At 38.0% G+C, this 16,583-nt stretch overlaps 1 protein-coding gene across 5 annotated transcripts in view; it reads right to left on the minus strand.

The window, feature by feature from the left end:
* The window catches only part of LPAR1 (lysophosphatidic acid receptor 1), a 167,798-nt gene that overhangs the window by 105,623 nt on the left and 45,592 nt on the right, over nucleotides 1-16,583 (minus strand). Inside the window, exon 1 of one of the 5 annotated variants that reach the window (XM_061426479.1) lies at nucleotides 20-122. The exons of the other annotated variants lie outside the window; for them this stretch is intronic. The gene's annotated coding sequence lies outside the window, so the exon portion shown is untranslated. Of the gene's footprint in view, nucleotides 1-19; nucleotides 123-16,583 lie in introns of those variants that run through there. 5 annotated transcript variants of the gene reach the window in all.

Genomic DNA, 16,583 nt, shown 5'->3' on the forward strand with positions numbered 1-16,583 from the left:
AGTATTTAAATAAACTCACAGTTCTGATTTCAAAGACTGTATTGACAGGTGTATAGTTTTCCCTTTTGGAAAGTGCTCCTGCTGGGGAGAGATGCTATCCTGAAACTTGTCCAAATAACCAGGAACTGTAAAAACACAATTTTTGAAAAAAGTCTTACAATGGTCTTCACTACTAGGGTCAAGGATGAATTAGTCAAACTCTGTTTACATGCCAAGCTAGTTTGTGCGATATTATTTAGAAAACGGGGGTGACCTGAAGTTTAGGAATAATGGGTCAGAAACTGGCCAAGAGAAACGTATCCTATAAGTTAAAAAAAAAAAAGAAAGAAACTCATGAGCATGCTAAATCTAAAGGGAGAGAGCAAAAAGAAAGGGACGAGAGCAAAGGAAGAGAAGTCAACTAAAAGATCTAAAAAATCCTCTTGAAAGGGCAATGAAAAGAATTACTCTTTGAATAAGAAACAGACTTACAACCACCCTTTTTCTTTCCATTACCCAAGGCCACAATGTCCAAACTCCCAAACTCCTTGTTATCTGCATGCCTTGACCCAGCCTTTTGCATAGGGACCCAGAGCCTGCAAAGACTTTAGGCAATCAAGAGTTCCACCCAAGAAAGTAAATATCCTGAAGCACAGATAGGGTGGGTACATTTCTATTGAGGGATGTTTATGGAGAGAGCCTCTGAGCTATGTTGGAATGTCTGCAGTCCACAGGTTTCAGGACAAAGAGATTACAACTTTATAATCAACCCTCAGGATGAGCTAGATTCTTCCAACCAGAGCCAATGGAGGAGGCTTGAGGGATATTTTCTTCTAAGAGCAAATGCATGTTTCTAAAATCAGAAGTAATTCCCAAATTACTTAGAATAGAAGGGTGTGAGGGAAAGGGAAAGAAGGAAAAAGGGAAAGCAAATGGGGGTGGAGGCATACGGTCAAAATAGCTGGCCAAAATATAGAAGTCTGCAGCTGTGATAAGAAAAGCATTCAGCCCAGAATAACAGCAAAGGATTCTGTGGACAGAGGCATCTTCCATTACTTAAGGTTTCCAGTAGCTTAAACTTCAAATACTTTTCAGAAAATAAGTCAAAATAAATTCTGAGTGCCTGAAGAGTGATTTAAAACTCACTCTATGTACCTCATATTTATGGTTGCTCATATTTGTGGTTGCTCGGAGGGAACAGGGGCAGCGGGAAAAGATGGATTGCGAGGTTGGGGTTAGCAAATGCAAACTATTATATATAGAATGGATAAACAACACAATCCTAGTGTATAGCACAGGGAACTATTTTCACTATCCTGTAACAAACCATAATAGAAAAGAATATGAAAAAGAAAACACCTATCTCTATATATCTGAATCACTTTGCTGTATAGTGGAAACTAACATTATAAATCAACTCTACTTCAATAAAATAAATTTAAATTTTTAAAACTACAACTGCACCTCAACATAAAAAAGTTATGCCTGGAAGATAGTTTTCTGATGTGTTTCCCACAGTGTGAGAAAACAGACACATTTATTTCTGGTGTAGACAAACTATACAATCTTTCTGGAATACAATATGGATGAGCGCATGTGTTTGTGTGGCTTGCATCAAGATTCTAAAAAGTACACTGGATCAGAGACTATGTAACTCTACAACTATAAATTTATACTGTGGAAAGAGTTCATGAAGGATGAAGATTTTACTACAAGAGGGCTTAATACAATAGCATATAAGACTAGAAAACTTTAGCAATGAATAATACAGTGCTTGCCAACTGAATTATTAAAATTATGTTCCCATGCAATTCAATTTATATACCCAATAAAAATTAAATTGTATTTAAATTAGGTATCTATATATTTATCCCATTTGGGAAACATATCTACACAGTAAGGTTTTATATATATATAGATACACACACACACACATATATATATATATATATGTATCCTGAGGTACTGTGGATACTTTAATTTTCTACAGAAAAATAATATACAGGGCTAAGACCAGATGACTGCCTGTCTTAAAAAAGAAAAATAATAAAATATACAAAATACTGAACACGTCAGAAGTAGGAAAAGAACAGGTAAGCACTATGATTTGACCCAGACTTCCCTGATAGCTCAGTTGGTAAAGAATCCACCTGCAATGCAGGAGACCCCAGTTCGATTCCTGGGTCGGGAAAATCCGCTGGAGAAACAACAAGCGACCCACTCCAGTATTCTTGGGCTTCCCTTATGGCTCAGCTGCAAAGAATCCGCCTGCAATGTGGGAGGCCTGGGTTCAATCCCTGGATTGGGAAGATCCCTTGGAAAAGGTAAAGGCTACCCACTTCAGGATTATGGCCTGGAGAATTCCATGAACTGTGTAGTCCATGGGGTCGCAAAGAGTCTGACACACTGCACGACTTTCACTTTCACTTCATGATTGACCTGGCTTCCTGCCTCAAGAGTGGCCAGCCACCATACAGGGGAAATCCAGGTGGAACCCAGAGAACTTACTGAGTTAAAGAAGCATATCTGGGAACACAAGCAGCTCTAAGCAGCTAGAGTTACCAGAACAGAATACCATAGAGAAGAGAACCAGAAAGAAAACCCCAGAGATCTGCAGCCCTGCCATCCCCTGCCTTGAGTACTCACCAGAGAACAGATCAGAGAAGCACACAGGAATCTGTGAAGAGACTGGAGTGATATCTATTAGAACAGTCTCTGTTTCCACTAGCAAGACTGGACAACCTCATAATTCACAGAACCTTGGCTAGAGCACTCAGAAACATCTTGCCCCAGTAATGAGGAATAATCAGTCCTAGAACTAAACACTGAGTTGATCCCACCTAACAAATTTTAAAAGCAAGACCTAAAAAGATCAAATTCTTTCCAAGTAATTAACTATGACCCAGAACAAAGCCTGAGAATATCTAGCACCCAACAAGGTAAAATTCACATAGTCTGGCATCCAATCAGTAATTACTAGTCATGCAGCGAAGTAGGAAAATATGAACAACACAAGGAGAAAATAGTTTCACAACTGAAACAGAAACAAAACGGAAATAGATGTGAGAATTAACAGATAAGTAGATTAAAACAGTTATTACAACTATATTCCAAATATTAAAAAAAGTAGAGACATAAAGGATTATTAAAGAGACCAAAATCAAATTTTTAGAGATGAAAAATACAATGCATAAAATGAGAAATATACTGGATGGGATTAACAAAAATCTGGCATTGCAGAAGAAAGGATTAGCAAAGTGAGAGAAATAGACACGATCCAAAATGAAACACTGAGAGAAAAACAAGAGAGTAAGAAAAATTAAAAGAGCATCAGTGAGTTGTGGGAAAATTTCAAACAGACCACTATACATGTAGCTGGAGCTCACAAAGGAAGGAGAGAGGGCTTCCCTGGTGGCTCAGATGATAGAGTCTGCCTGCAATGAGGCAGACCTGGGTTCGATCCCTGGGTCGAATGGCAATCCCCTCCAGTACTCTTGCCTGGGAAATCCCATGGATAGAGGAGCCTGCTGGGCTGCAGTGCACGGGGTCACAAAGAGTGGAACATGGCTGAGTGACTAACACTTTTAAAGGAAAGAGAAGGATATCTGAAAAACAAAGGCCAAAAGTTCCAAACTTGAATGAAAACTACAAACTTACATATTCAACAAGTTTAATAAACTATGAACATAAAAAACAAAGAAAACGCATACAGGCACACTTAATCAAATTTATCAAACATAATGATAACAAGAAAATCTTTAAAGCCACCAGATAAAAAAACACATGTGGCACAGAGAGGAATTAGGATAAGGAGGACAGCAGATTTTTCATCAGAAATATGGCAAGCAAGAAGACAGTGACCAACATCTTTAAAGTCCTGAAAAAAATAACCCTATCAATATAAAAGTCTCTGTCCATGGAAAATGTTTTTCAAAAAGGAGAATAAAGCAAAAACATTTTAAAACAAAACAGATGAAAGGATTCACGGTAAGCAGACCATGGACTATAAGAAATGTTAGAAAGAAATTCTATCAGACAGAGGAAACTTATATCACAAGGACAGATGAATTTTCACAAAGAAATAGAGAACACCGAAACTAGTAATTAAATGGATAAATATAAAAGACAGTTTTCTTATATCTCTTTAAATTATAATTGAAAATAACTCAAAAAATGAGAGAAATAGCTACAAAACATATCTGATAAAGGACTTGTATACAGAGTATATAAAGAACTTTTACAACTCAATAATAAAGACACAAGCCAATTTTAAAAGGAGAAAAAAATCGGAATAGACATTTCCCAAAGGAAATACATAAATGGCTGGTAAGTATATAAAAAGATACTCAACAGCATTAGCCACTGCGGGGGGCGGGGGGGAGCAAATTCACAATGAGATACCACTTCAAACTCACTAGGAAAGCTATCATCAAAATAACAGATAAATAATAAGAATTGGTGAGGATATGGAGAAACTAGAACCCTCAAACATTGCTGGTGGCAGTGTAAAACGGTAGAGCCACTGTGGAAAACGGCCTGGTAGTCCTTCAGAACATTAAACAGTGTTACCATGCCAGTACAGTCCTAGGTGTATACCCAAGGGAAGTGAAAATATGTATCAATACAAAAGCTTATAGAAGAATGTTCCTAGAAACATTATCCATAATTGTAAAAAAATGAAAACAACCCAAATGTCTATCGACTGATAAACAGACTAAAAAATAAATATCCTACAGTAAGTCCCCTACACATGAATCTTCAAGCTGTGAACTGTCAAAGATGAGAACATGCATTCATTCGCATGTATAATCATGTAAGTCAGCTCATGTGTTTGTCATGAACTACTGAACTTCTGTACTTTCCAAGGTACTACTGCACTGTAAGATTTAAAATATTTTATTTTGTTTGTTTTTTTATGTTTTATTTGTGTGAAAAGTGTTATAAACTTATTACAGTACAGTATTATATAGTCAATTGTGTTAGTTGGGTTACTAGACTAATTTTGTTGGACTTACAAATTGGACTTATGAACATGCTCTCAAAATGGAAATCGTTCATATGTAGGGGACTTACTGTACGTCCAAACAATAGAATCTTAATGCACAAGGGGAAAAAATGATAATAAATGCTATCATAGCATGCATCAACCTTAAAAAACAATATCCTATGTGAAAGAAGCCAGCCATACAAGGCCTAATACTATGACTCCATTTATATGAAATGTTCAGGATAGGCAAATCTCTGAGACAGAAGAGTAGATTGGTGTTTCCCAGGGGTTTGGAAAAGGATAAATACAGAATGATGCTTTTGAATTGTGGTGCTGGAGAAAACTCTTGAAAGTCCCTTGGACCGCAAGGAGATCAAACCAGTCAACCTAAAGGAAACCAGCCCTGAATATTCACTGGAAGGACTGATGTTAAAGCTGAAGCTCCAATACTTTGGCCCCTGGTGCGAAGAGCCAACTCACCGGGTGCAAAGAACCAACTCTGAGGCTGGGAAAGACTAAAGGCAGAAGGAGAAGAGGGTAGCAGAGGATGAGATGACTGGATAGCATCACTGACTCAATGGACATGAACTTGAGCAAACTCTGGGGGTTTGGCATGCAGCAGCCCATGGGGTTGCAAAGACTCGGACACGACTTAGCAGCTGAACAACAACAAATAGGGAATGACTGGTAATAGATGTGGGGTTTCCTTTATGGATGGAGAAAATTTTCTAACATTGTGGTAACAGTTCCACAGCACTGAATATATTTAAAAAATTGAACTATATTTCTTAAATAGCTGAATTATATGTGAATTATATCCACAAAGCTACTAAAAAGATACCTGACAAAAGTAATAATGATGGGATTTATTATAGAAATAAAATTTTAGAAAAGTTAGGAGGCAGGAAAGAAAACATAATGTAAGATTTTTATACTAGAGAGAAGGATAATATCACATAAAAGTATCATTTAATATAATCAACTTAATTAAATAAATATAACTGAAAGCCTATTACAAATGCTGAAATCAACCACTAAAAATAAAACAAGGAATTGTAGCTAATACGCCAAAGAAGACATAAAGTTACAAAAACCACCAAATGCAAAAAGAGAGAAAGAGAAACAAAGAATAGACAGGATAAATAAGCAAACATCATCAGATGAGCAAGATGATGTACTTAAACATAACCATAACAAAATACACATGCACACACACACACACACACACACACACACACAGAGGAAGAGGTCTAAACACCATCAATGAAATGGCAAAGGTTGTCAGGCTGGATAAAAAAGCAAAAGTCAACTCCTATACATTTCCCACATGAACCATACTTTAAATATGAAGACACAAGTAGTTTAATAGGAAAAGGAAAAAGATGTGTCAAGATGACACTAAAAATGAAACTGGAGTGCCTATACTAATATCTGGCAGAGTAGATTTTAGAGCAAAATATATTACCAAGAACAAAGAAAGCCATTTACTACTGATAAGGGGTCAATTCATCAAGATGACACAATAATAATTAAAGTTTATACATCTAATAAAGTGGAGAAGGAACTGGCAACCCACTCCAGTATTCTTGCCTGGAGAATCCCATGGACAGAGGAACTTGGCAGGCTACAGTCCATGTGGTCGCAGAGTCAGACATGACTGAGCAACTAACACACACACGTACATACACTAAGGGAACTTCCAATGATATGGAGTAAAAACTGATGATAAGAGCAACAAACAAATCTGAAATCATAGCCAAAATTTCAATACCCCTCTATAATTAATTGATAAAATAGAAAACCAATAAGGATAATAAGAACTTAAACAACATAATTATCAACTTGATTCTGATTGACATTTTTAGAACACTTTATTGATTACCAGCAGAATACACATTTTCCTCAAATGCAAAATGAACTGGTACCAAGACAGACCCTATCCTGGGCCATAAAACAAGTCTCAATAAATTTAAAAGGATTCAAGTCATACAAAGCATGGTCTCTGACCATAACTGAATTAAATTAAAAATCAGTAACAGAAAGATCTTTGGAAGATTACCAAATGCTGAACAACTATCATCTCTTTAAATACCTTATGCAATAAGGAAACTGAAGGGGGAAATTTGAAAGTGCTTTGAACTGAATTAATATTTTGAATGTTTTGAATTGAATGAAGACAAAAACAAAGCATCAGTTCTCGAGGGGTGCCTCTAAAGCAGTACCTGAGGAAACTTACAGCATTAAACACTCTTAGTAGAAAAAACGTCTGACAAATGACCATCAGAAGCCGGAAAAAGGTGATCTAATTAAACCCAAAGTAAGCAGAAAAAGAGGAAACAATGAATAAATCAGATAATAATATAACAGTGTGTGTGTGCTCAACTGCATCTGACTCTTTGTGACCCCATGGACTGTAGCCTTCCAGGCTCCTCTATCCATGGAATTTTCCAGGCAAGAATACTGGTGTGGGTTGCCATATCCTAATCCAGAGGATCTTCCCGACCCAGGGATCAAACTCACATCTCCTGTGTCTCCTGCATCAGCAGGCAGATTCTTTAATACTGGGCCACCTGAGAAGCCCATTAGTAACAGCAATAAACCCAAAAGCTATTTCTTTGAGAAAATCAATACAGTTGTTAGGGAAAAAAGATAACACAAATTACTAATGGCAGAAACAAAAAGAGGGGTGGTCACTACTGACCCCATACACATTAAAGGATATAAAGGAAAAAGACAGAATGGGGACTTCCTTGGTAGTCCAGTGGTTAAGAATCCACCTTGCAATGCAGGGGATGGGGTTCCATCCCTGGGAAAGGAACTAAGATCCCATGTGCTGTGCAGCTAAGCCTACGCACAGCAACTACTGAGCCCGTGAGCTCTTGAGCCCACATGACACAGCAGACAGCCCACAGGCCACAGCTACTGAAGCCTGCACACTCTGGAGCCTGCCTGGCACAACTAGAGAGTACGAGCACTGCAAGAAAAGATCCCACATGGAAAAATGAAGATCCTGCATGCTGCAAGTAAGACTTAATGCAACAAATATATTTTTTAAAGAATAAAGACAGTGTGGTATGGGCCTAAAGAAAGGTAAATAGATTAATGAACTATAACAGAAAGTAGATCTATACTTAAATAAGAAAGTTTTCAGAAAGGTAAATAGGCGACATAGTGGAGAAAGAAGAGCCTTTCCAATAAATTGTGCTGAACTACTGGATATCTGAATGCAAAATAACACAAAAAACAACTTCTGATTCACATTTCAAACCACGTATGAAAATCAACTTAAATGTCTCAAAGACCTAAATGTAAAACTTAGAACTATAAAACTGCTAGAGGAAAACAAAAGAGAAAATCTCTGTGGAGTTGGATCAGGCCCAGTTTTCCTAGGTAAGATATCAAAAGTATGACCCATAAAAGAACAAACTGAAACACAAGTCTTCATCAAAAGCTCTTCTGCTCTTCAAAGGACACTAAGTAAATTTAAAAAGCCACAAACTTGGTAAAAAAAAAAAAACAAACTTTAAAATCATATCTAAGACTTGTATCCAAAATGTATTTTTAAAATTTCTAAGTTCAGGAAGAAACCACTCACTTTTTAAACTAGGCAAAAGATCTAGACACTTCATGGAAAATAATATACAGATAGCAAATAAGCACAGAAGAGCAACTGTGAAAACCCAAATTAAAACCACAATAAAATACCACTAGATATTAACAGAATAACCAAAATTAAAAAGACTGACCATACCAAGTGTTGGTGAGAATATGAATCAACTGTAACTCTCACACACTGCTGTGGGAACAGAAGATAGGATCAATCTGGAAAACGATTAGACCATTTTTTAAAATTAAATATGCACTTACTATCCAATCTAGACATTTCACTCCTAGGTACATACTCAAGAGTAAAGAAAGCATATCAACACAAAGACTTGAGCACAAATGTTTATAGTAGCTTTATCTTTAATAGACAAAAACTGGAAACAGCTCAAATATCAATTCACAAATAGATAAACAAATTGCTATAATGTCCATACAATGGAATTACTACTCAGCAATTAAAACAAATGAACTAGTCATAGACATAATAACATATATATCAACTCAAAATAACTATACTGACTCAGAGAAGCCAAACAAAATTCAGCATTTACTATATGATTCCAGTTATATAAAACTATAGAAAAAGAAAACTAGTCTATAGTGACCAAAAGCAGACCAGTAATAGTTGGGAGAATAGGAAGGGAGGGTAAGACAACAGAAGGAAGGACTTCAAAGGGAAGGAGAAAATTTGAGGGGTGATAGGTTTGTTCATTCTTTTGATTGTGATGATTATTTCAAGGGTATTATGCACATCAAAACAAATCAAGCTAAACATTTTAAATATGTGCAATTCATGTATGTCCTCAATAAAATTATTAATATAAAGTCTATGTCTTATAATAATAAGGAAAATGCCACGTTATAGATTTCCAAAATACAATTTTTAAAGAATATTTTCCTTGGAGGGAAAACACTGCACTATAAGAAAATCTGAGCACCAACTATAATGTATACATATATCAGTAACAACTCAAGAGCAACCCAGTGCAGTGTCAGAGACTAAAGGAGGTGAGGAGGAGGTCCTGGGAAGGCAGCTGAGAGCACCTGTCAGAGCCTAAAAGATAAGAGAGCGTCCAGGAGAGGAGAGGACAGAGGTACAGACTCATGGTTTTCAAGAGCTATAGAAATAAAATCAGAAGTTTAAGAGTATGTGTAGTGAGGTGTAACATGTGTATGCATGCAAGTCAGAGAATTTGGAGCTGTGACACCCCAAAAACAATGAGTGTGCCAGGACTTAGATCTTGGTCTCTAAATACCATTCTTTACTGAAAGGAGCCAGGCTCTTGGGAGAAATGCTTGAGTCCAGGGCTGGAGGTCAGGGAAGTACATGATGACTTGGAACATGTTCTTGTGCCAGAAAGACAGATAGCACTCAAAGAATTATGAAGATATGTTAAAAAAAGAAAATTAGATTGAAGGGTTCCTTCTTGGCCTAAAGTGGACATTTCTGAGCTTCAGAATGAATGTCAGAACAGATTTATAACCCTTTGAATAAAACAGGAATTTATGAGTTCATTATAATACAAATTAACTAATAAAAGTTTGATAAGAAATAGGATATTTACATAGACCCAAATGCTTTCCCACAAAATTCTTAATACTTACAAAGGAAAAACAGTAACTTTACAGTGAAGAAATCTAGAAGACACTATCTTTATCAAATGATCAAAGTAAGCATCACCAGAAACTGGGACAAATACTAACATCACTGCAGACAGTGACTGCAGCCATGGAATTAGACGATGCTGGCTCCTTGGAAGAAAAGCTATGATAAACCTAGACAGTGTATTAAAAAGCACAGACATCACTTTGCTGATGAAGGTCCATATAGTCAAAGCTATGGCTTTTCCAGTAGCCATGTATGGATGTGAGAGTTGGACCATAAAGAAAGCTGAGTGCCAAAGAATTGATGTTTCAAACTGTGGTGTTGAAGAAGACTCTTGAGAGTCCCTTGGACTGCAAGGAGATCAAACCAGTCAATCCTAAAGGAAATCAACCCTAAATATTCATTGGAAGGACTGATGCTGAAGCTCTAATACTTTGGTCACCTGAAACAAAGAGCCAACTCATTAGAAAAGACCCTGACGGTGGAAAAGATTGAAGACAAAAGGAGAAGGGGGCAGAAGAGGAAGAGACGGCTAGATGGCATCACCAACTCAATGGATATAAGTTTGAACAAACTCTGGGAGACAGTGAAGGACAGGGAAGCCTGGTGTGCTCGTCCATGAGGTCGCAAAGAATCCGACACAGCTTAGTGACTGAACAACACGGTGTGTGCCAGCTGATAGGACACAATGAGAAGAACAGAGCACCACTCTTGTGATATTCCTGACAAAGTTTCAAACTCTGAGTTTAATTTTTTTTTAAAAAGGGGGTGGATGGTCAAATCCAAATTGAGGAACATTCTACAAAATAACCATCCTATAATCTTTTTAAAAGATCAAGGTCATAAAAGAAAAGAAACTAAGAAACAGTCCCATGCTAAAAGGAGACTAACAAGAGACATGACCAGGTAATACAATGCAAGATTCTGAACTGGATCCTTCACTGGTAAGGGGAGACAACTTATACAACTGGGGAAAACTTCAATGGATTTGAAAATTAGCTGATAGTAAATGGTGACCACAGCCATGAAATTAAAAATGCTTACTCCTTGGAAGGAAAGTTATGACCAACCTAGATAGCATATTCAAAAGCAGAGACATTACTTTGCCAACAAAGGACCATCTAGTCAAGGCTATGGTTTTTCCTGTGGTCATATATGGATGTGAGAGTTGGACTGTGAAGAAGGCTGAGCGCCGAAGAATTGATGCTTTTGAACTGTGGTGTTGGAGAAGATTCTTGAGAGTCCCTTGGACTGCAAGGAGATCCAACCAGTCCATTCTAAAGGAGATCAGTCCTGGGTGTTCCTTGGAAGGAATGATGTTAAAGCTGAAACTCCAGTACTTTGGCCACCTCATGCGAAGAGTTGACTCACTGGGAAAGACTCTGATGCTGGGAGGGATTGGGGGCAGGAGGAGAAGGGGACGACAGAGGATGAGATGGCTGGATGGCATCACTGACTCGATGGACGTGAGTCTGAGTGAACTCCAGGAGTTGGTGATGGACAGGGAGGCCTGGAGTGCTGCGATTCATGAGGTCGCAAAGAGTCGGACACGACTGAGCGACTGAACTGAACTGAACAGTAATGATGTTAATTTCCAAAATCAAATGATTGTTTTGTGACTATGTGAAAGAATGTCCTTGTTTTTAGGAAATACATTATAAAGTACTGGAGGATGTTAGGACATCATGTCAGTAATTCATTCCTAATGGACTTGTCAAGATAAAAGGTTCTTTGCATTTTTGTACTGCAGTTGCCACTTTTCTGTAAGTTTGAGAGAGAAGGAAGGAGGAAGGGAGGAGCAGGGGGAGGAGGCGGAAAAGCCCCATGATCTAAAATAAAATGTGTTTAATTGAAAGAGAGTATTCATGTGTCACTACTAACCGTAAGACTAGGCATGCGCAAGAAGAAACTGAATTTAAAAACTTTTTTTTTAATCTGGTTAGAAGTTACTGTTACAAATTACATGACTATTCCAGACACACATGTGCCTGATTTTAGAGAAGACAGGAAGAGACGTCTCAGACAAACGGCAGAGTATAAGAGGCATACTGCCAAAAGTCAAATAGGTCTTTTGAAAAAGGAGAAGTCTGGACCACAATAAACAGTGCAGGCAGAGTCATCCCACCAAGTTTTGCTGTATTTCCAAAAGCTAAAGAAATATTATACAGAATTAGAAAGACACACTTACATTCGATGCAAAACAAAGAAAGGGCAGATCCCCCACAAAAGTGGCCCTAAGAACGTCTTCTGTTTCCAGGATACAGGGAAAATGTGACAAGGTACCATGCTCTTTGAAGACGATGGATTATGAAATTCCTTCTGCCAGCTAGTGAGAATAATCTCTTCCAGATGTTGTTTGGCCCACAATGTGTTATTCAAAATATGAAAGTTTTGTTTATTTTCAGAGTTCAAGAGCCAAATAAGAAATCTCCTTTCCTTCACTAACTTCTAATTAAATCAGAGATTAACAGGTTTTTGTGGTTTTTTTTAATCAGCATACATCCTAAGTCTAGACTTATACATCCTACTCAAAGTTTTAAGGGTGAAAAAAATCAAACCTGTTGAATACAACCTTAGTATCTACTTCACGATGGGGGAAAAATGAGGTACTTCATCTCATTTCCTTTCTTGCTATAATAGAACATCACTTTTCTTCAGTGGAGTCCCTCTTGGCAATAACTTTTTAAAACAGTAGCCAATACAGGGAAATCTAAAGGAAACTAGTATTGTGCTGCATGATGAGTTATTCCCTGCTGGGCTAAGAAAATGAGAAGACTGTAAGTTTTCCTGAGAATTCACATTTTGAGAGAGAAGGCAAGGCTGGCCTCGTTCATTAATATAACAATGCTGTGAGTAACACTTGAAACACTATTACCCTGTGGATGAAATCAGGAATGTGAAGCAAGAGGAATCAAATGACTCTTCTCTGTTCACAATAATTCAGTAACCATGATAACAAATAAACAACAAAAATAGGGGGTTCCTCCCTAACTTTCACATGAATGGTATTCGAACTCTTGTTTTCCTTTTATGAACGAGTTTTCAAATGTAACACAGGGTATCTTTCTAAATTATCACTGAAGCTGTTTATCTCAAATGCAGCAGAATATGAAAAGGAAAAGAAGTCTTTTTATAAGCTGTGAGAAGATGATAAAACCACAAGTAGCCACAAGTCCCTCTGCTTGAGATATGACCTAAAAACCAACTGGAGACCTAAAAACAGCTGTGAGGCACACTTTAAATTAGACTTCTAACCATCTAACCATCAGCCTGAGCGATGCTGTCCTGAATGTCCAGAAAAAAATCATAGGGAAATCCAAATATGTGGAGGGTGAAGAGTGTCACACAGAAAGCTCCTAACTAGTGTGAAGGGATCATATGGCCACTCCAAAGAAAAGATAAGGCATTAGAACGTGAATTCCGATTATGAACGGGATCAGGAAAAAAAAAAAGGCTTTGCTACTGTTACTACCTAAAAAATCTTGGGAGATGAAGAAACAACCAAACAGACTCAGTGGCAGCAGTCTCTACCTGACCAAGAATTTCCTGAGGCTTGAAAAGGAGTGTGCTACATGACCAGACTTAGTGTGCCTGCTGTTTTAAGCCAAGTCACGGAAATAAAATAAGCAGACAACACATCTATAAATCCTTCGTGTTCCAAGGTGTCGCCATCTTACACTACTGTAGTTGTGGGTTCCAAGAAACTGAATGTAGAATTCACCCTGCCGCAGAGAAGTGGGTCCAGAGGGAAACAAAAGGTCACCTCAAACCACACCAGTTTCTTTGGGTGATGGCTACAGAGGTGACCAGGATGACAAGTAAGGACACTTCTCCTGCTGGGGCCTGATGGTTTTGTTTTGGAGCCTAATCTCAGATCCATGTTACATGAACTCCTCTCAGTTGGAGTTCAGAACACCACACGGATTTCTTTTGGCCTCAGTCCCATAATTGCAGCTGTTTGTACTTATTTGAGGTACGGTGTATTTTGAAACAAAATGAGCCAGACTTCCCCCACTGCCTATGTCAGTGCCTGGTACTAGGAAACATTAACTCTTTCACGGCCAGGCAACTGATGATTGTAATACATCCATCATCTGGAGGAAACATAGAAACACTGACCAAGATACGGGAAAGGTTCTCCAAACAGGAAGCTCATTTCAAAGCAAAGGCAAATATTCCATAGTTTACTTAGTTTCTGGCTTTCCCGATAGCTCAGTGGGTAAAGAATCTGCCTGCAATGCAGAAGAATCAGATGCCATGATCAAATGGGATTTATTTCTAAGATAAAAGAGTGGGTCAATATAATGCAAAATCTATTAGCACAATATACCTTTATTAGCAAAATAATGGCTAAAAATCATATGACCCTCTCAATACATGCAAAAAAAGCATTTGACAAAATTTAACATACACCCATGATTAAAAACAAAAACTCAAATCTGAGTAGAGCAGGAACAGATCTCAACATAATAAAAGGTATGCATGATAAACTGACAGCTAACATCATACTCACTGGTAAAAAAAAGATAAAAATTTTCCCACCAAGATCAGGAACAAGACAAGAATGCCCACTCTTACCACCTCTTTTCAACACAGACATGTAAGTCCTAACCAGAGCAATTACACAATAAAAATAAAAGACATTCAAATCAAAAGAAAGCAATAAAGATGTCTCTGTTTGCAGATGATATGCTCTTATATAAAGAAAATCCTAAAGACTCCATCAAAAAACTTCTAGGTGTAATAAACTAATTTAGTAAAATTGCAGTATATAAAAATCAACATACAAAAATCAGTTGTTGTTTCTATTCTCTAAAAATGAATATATGAAAAATAAAGAAAAGTCCATTTAAACAGCATTTAAAACAGTAAAATTCTTAGTAAATTTAACAAAGGAAGTGAAAGATCTATACACTGAAAATTACAAGACATGGATGAGAAAAACAGAAGACACAAATAAATGGAAGGATATCCTGTGCTCATGGATCAGAAGAATTAATACGGTTGTCATATGGGCTTCCCAGGTGGCACAGTGGTGAAGAATCTGCCTGCAATGCAGGAGACTTGTGTTCAATCCCTGGGTTGGGAAGATCCCCTGGAGGAAGAAATGACAACCCGTTGCAGTACTCTTGCCTGGAAAATTCCATGGACAGAAGAGCCTGAAATGCTACAGTCCGTGGGAATCTCAAAGAGGGACACAACTGAGCAGCTAACACACACCATCCATACTACTCAAAGCCACCTAGATTCAACGCAATCCAAATCAAAATTCCAATGGCATTTTTCACAGAAATAGAACAAACAATCCTAAATGGATATGGAATCACAAAAGACCTCACGCAACCAAAGCAATCCTGAGAAAAAAGAATGAAGCAGAAGCATCACAATTCCTGATTTCAAGCTTCATTACAAAGCTATGGTAATCAAAATAGTACGGTGATCAAGATCGCCGAGTAAGAGGATATGGAGTTCACTGTCCCCCACAATCACTTAAAAAATACACTTACATGTAGAACAATCCTCACTGAAACCTGGAAACTGGCAGAAGGACTCCTGTACATCCAAAGTTATAAGAAAGACACAAAAGTAATCAGGAAGGGAAGAAAAATCAGGTTGGGACCTGTGCCCCTGGGAGTGGATCCAGAGAAAAAGGGAGATTATAAAAGTGGACACCTGCCCTGGGGAGTAAGCAGGTCAGACCTAATATGAGCTCACCCCTCAGGGTTTCTGCCCCAGCAACTTGGGATAAGACCTCATCCCCAACAGGTCAGTGACAGCCACTGAGCAGAGAGGAAGTCCTATGTCATACCTAGCTCAGCTCTAGACCCTCCATTTCCAGCCCCACCCCCTACGAAGGTGAAAGCTACCAGCATACCCTCAGAGGAAGCACAAACATGTTGTCCATGGAATTCTCCAGGCCAGAATACTGGAGTGGGTAGCTTTTCCCTTCTCAAGGGGATCTTCCCAACCCAGGGATTGAACTCAGGTCTCTCACACTGTAGGCAGATTCTTTACCAGCTGAGTCACAAGGGAAGACCAAGAATACTAGAGTGGTAGCCTACCCTTTCTCCAGGGGATCTTCCTGACCCAGGAATCGAACTGGGGTCTCCTGCATTGCAGGTATATGCTTTACTAACTGAGCTATCAGGAAAGCCCCAGGAGACTAAGCAACACGGTACTAAAAAACCAAAGGGTCAATATGGAAATCAGAAAATAGAAAACACAACACTGCAAAATCTATGGGATGGGGCAAAAGCAGCTCTGAGGGAAGTTTACAGTAATACAGACTTGCCTCAAGAAACAAGAAAAATTTCAAATACACAACCTAACATAACCACATACAGCATTAAGAAAAGAACAAATAAAGTACAAATTCAGCAGAAGAAAATAATAAAGATCAGAGAA

The sequence above is a fragment of the Bos javanicus genome, chromosome 8 (assembly GCF_032452875.1).
Source record: "Bos javanicus breed banteng chromosome 8, ARS-OSU_banteng_1.0, whole genome shotgun sequence".
Lineage (NCBI taxonomy): Eukaryota > Metazoa > Chordata > Mammalia > Artiodactyla > Bovidae > Bos > Bos javanicus.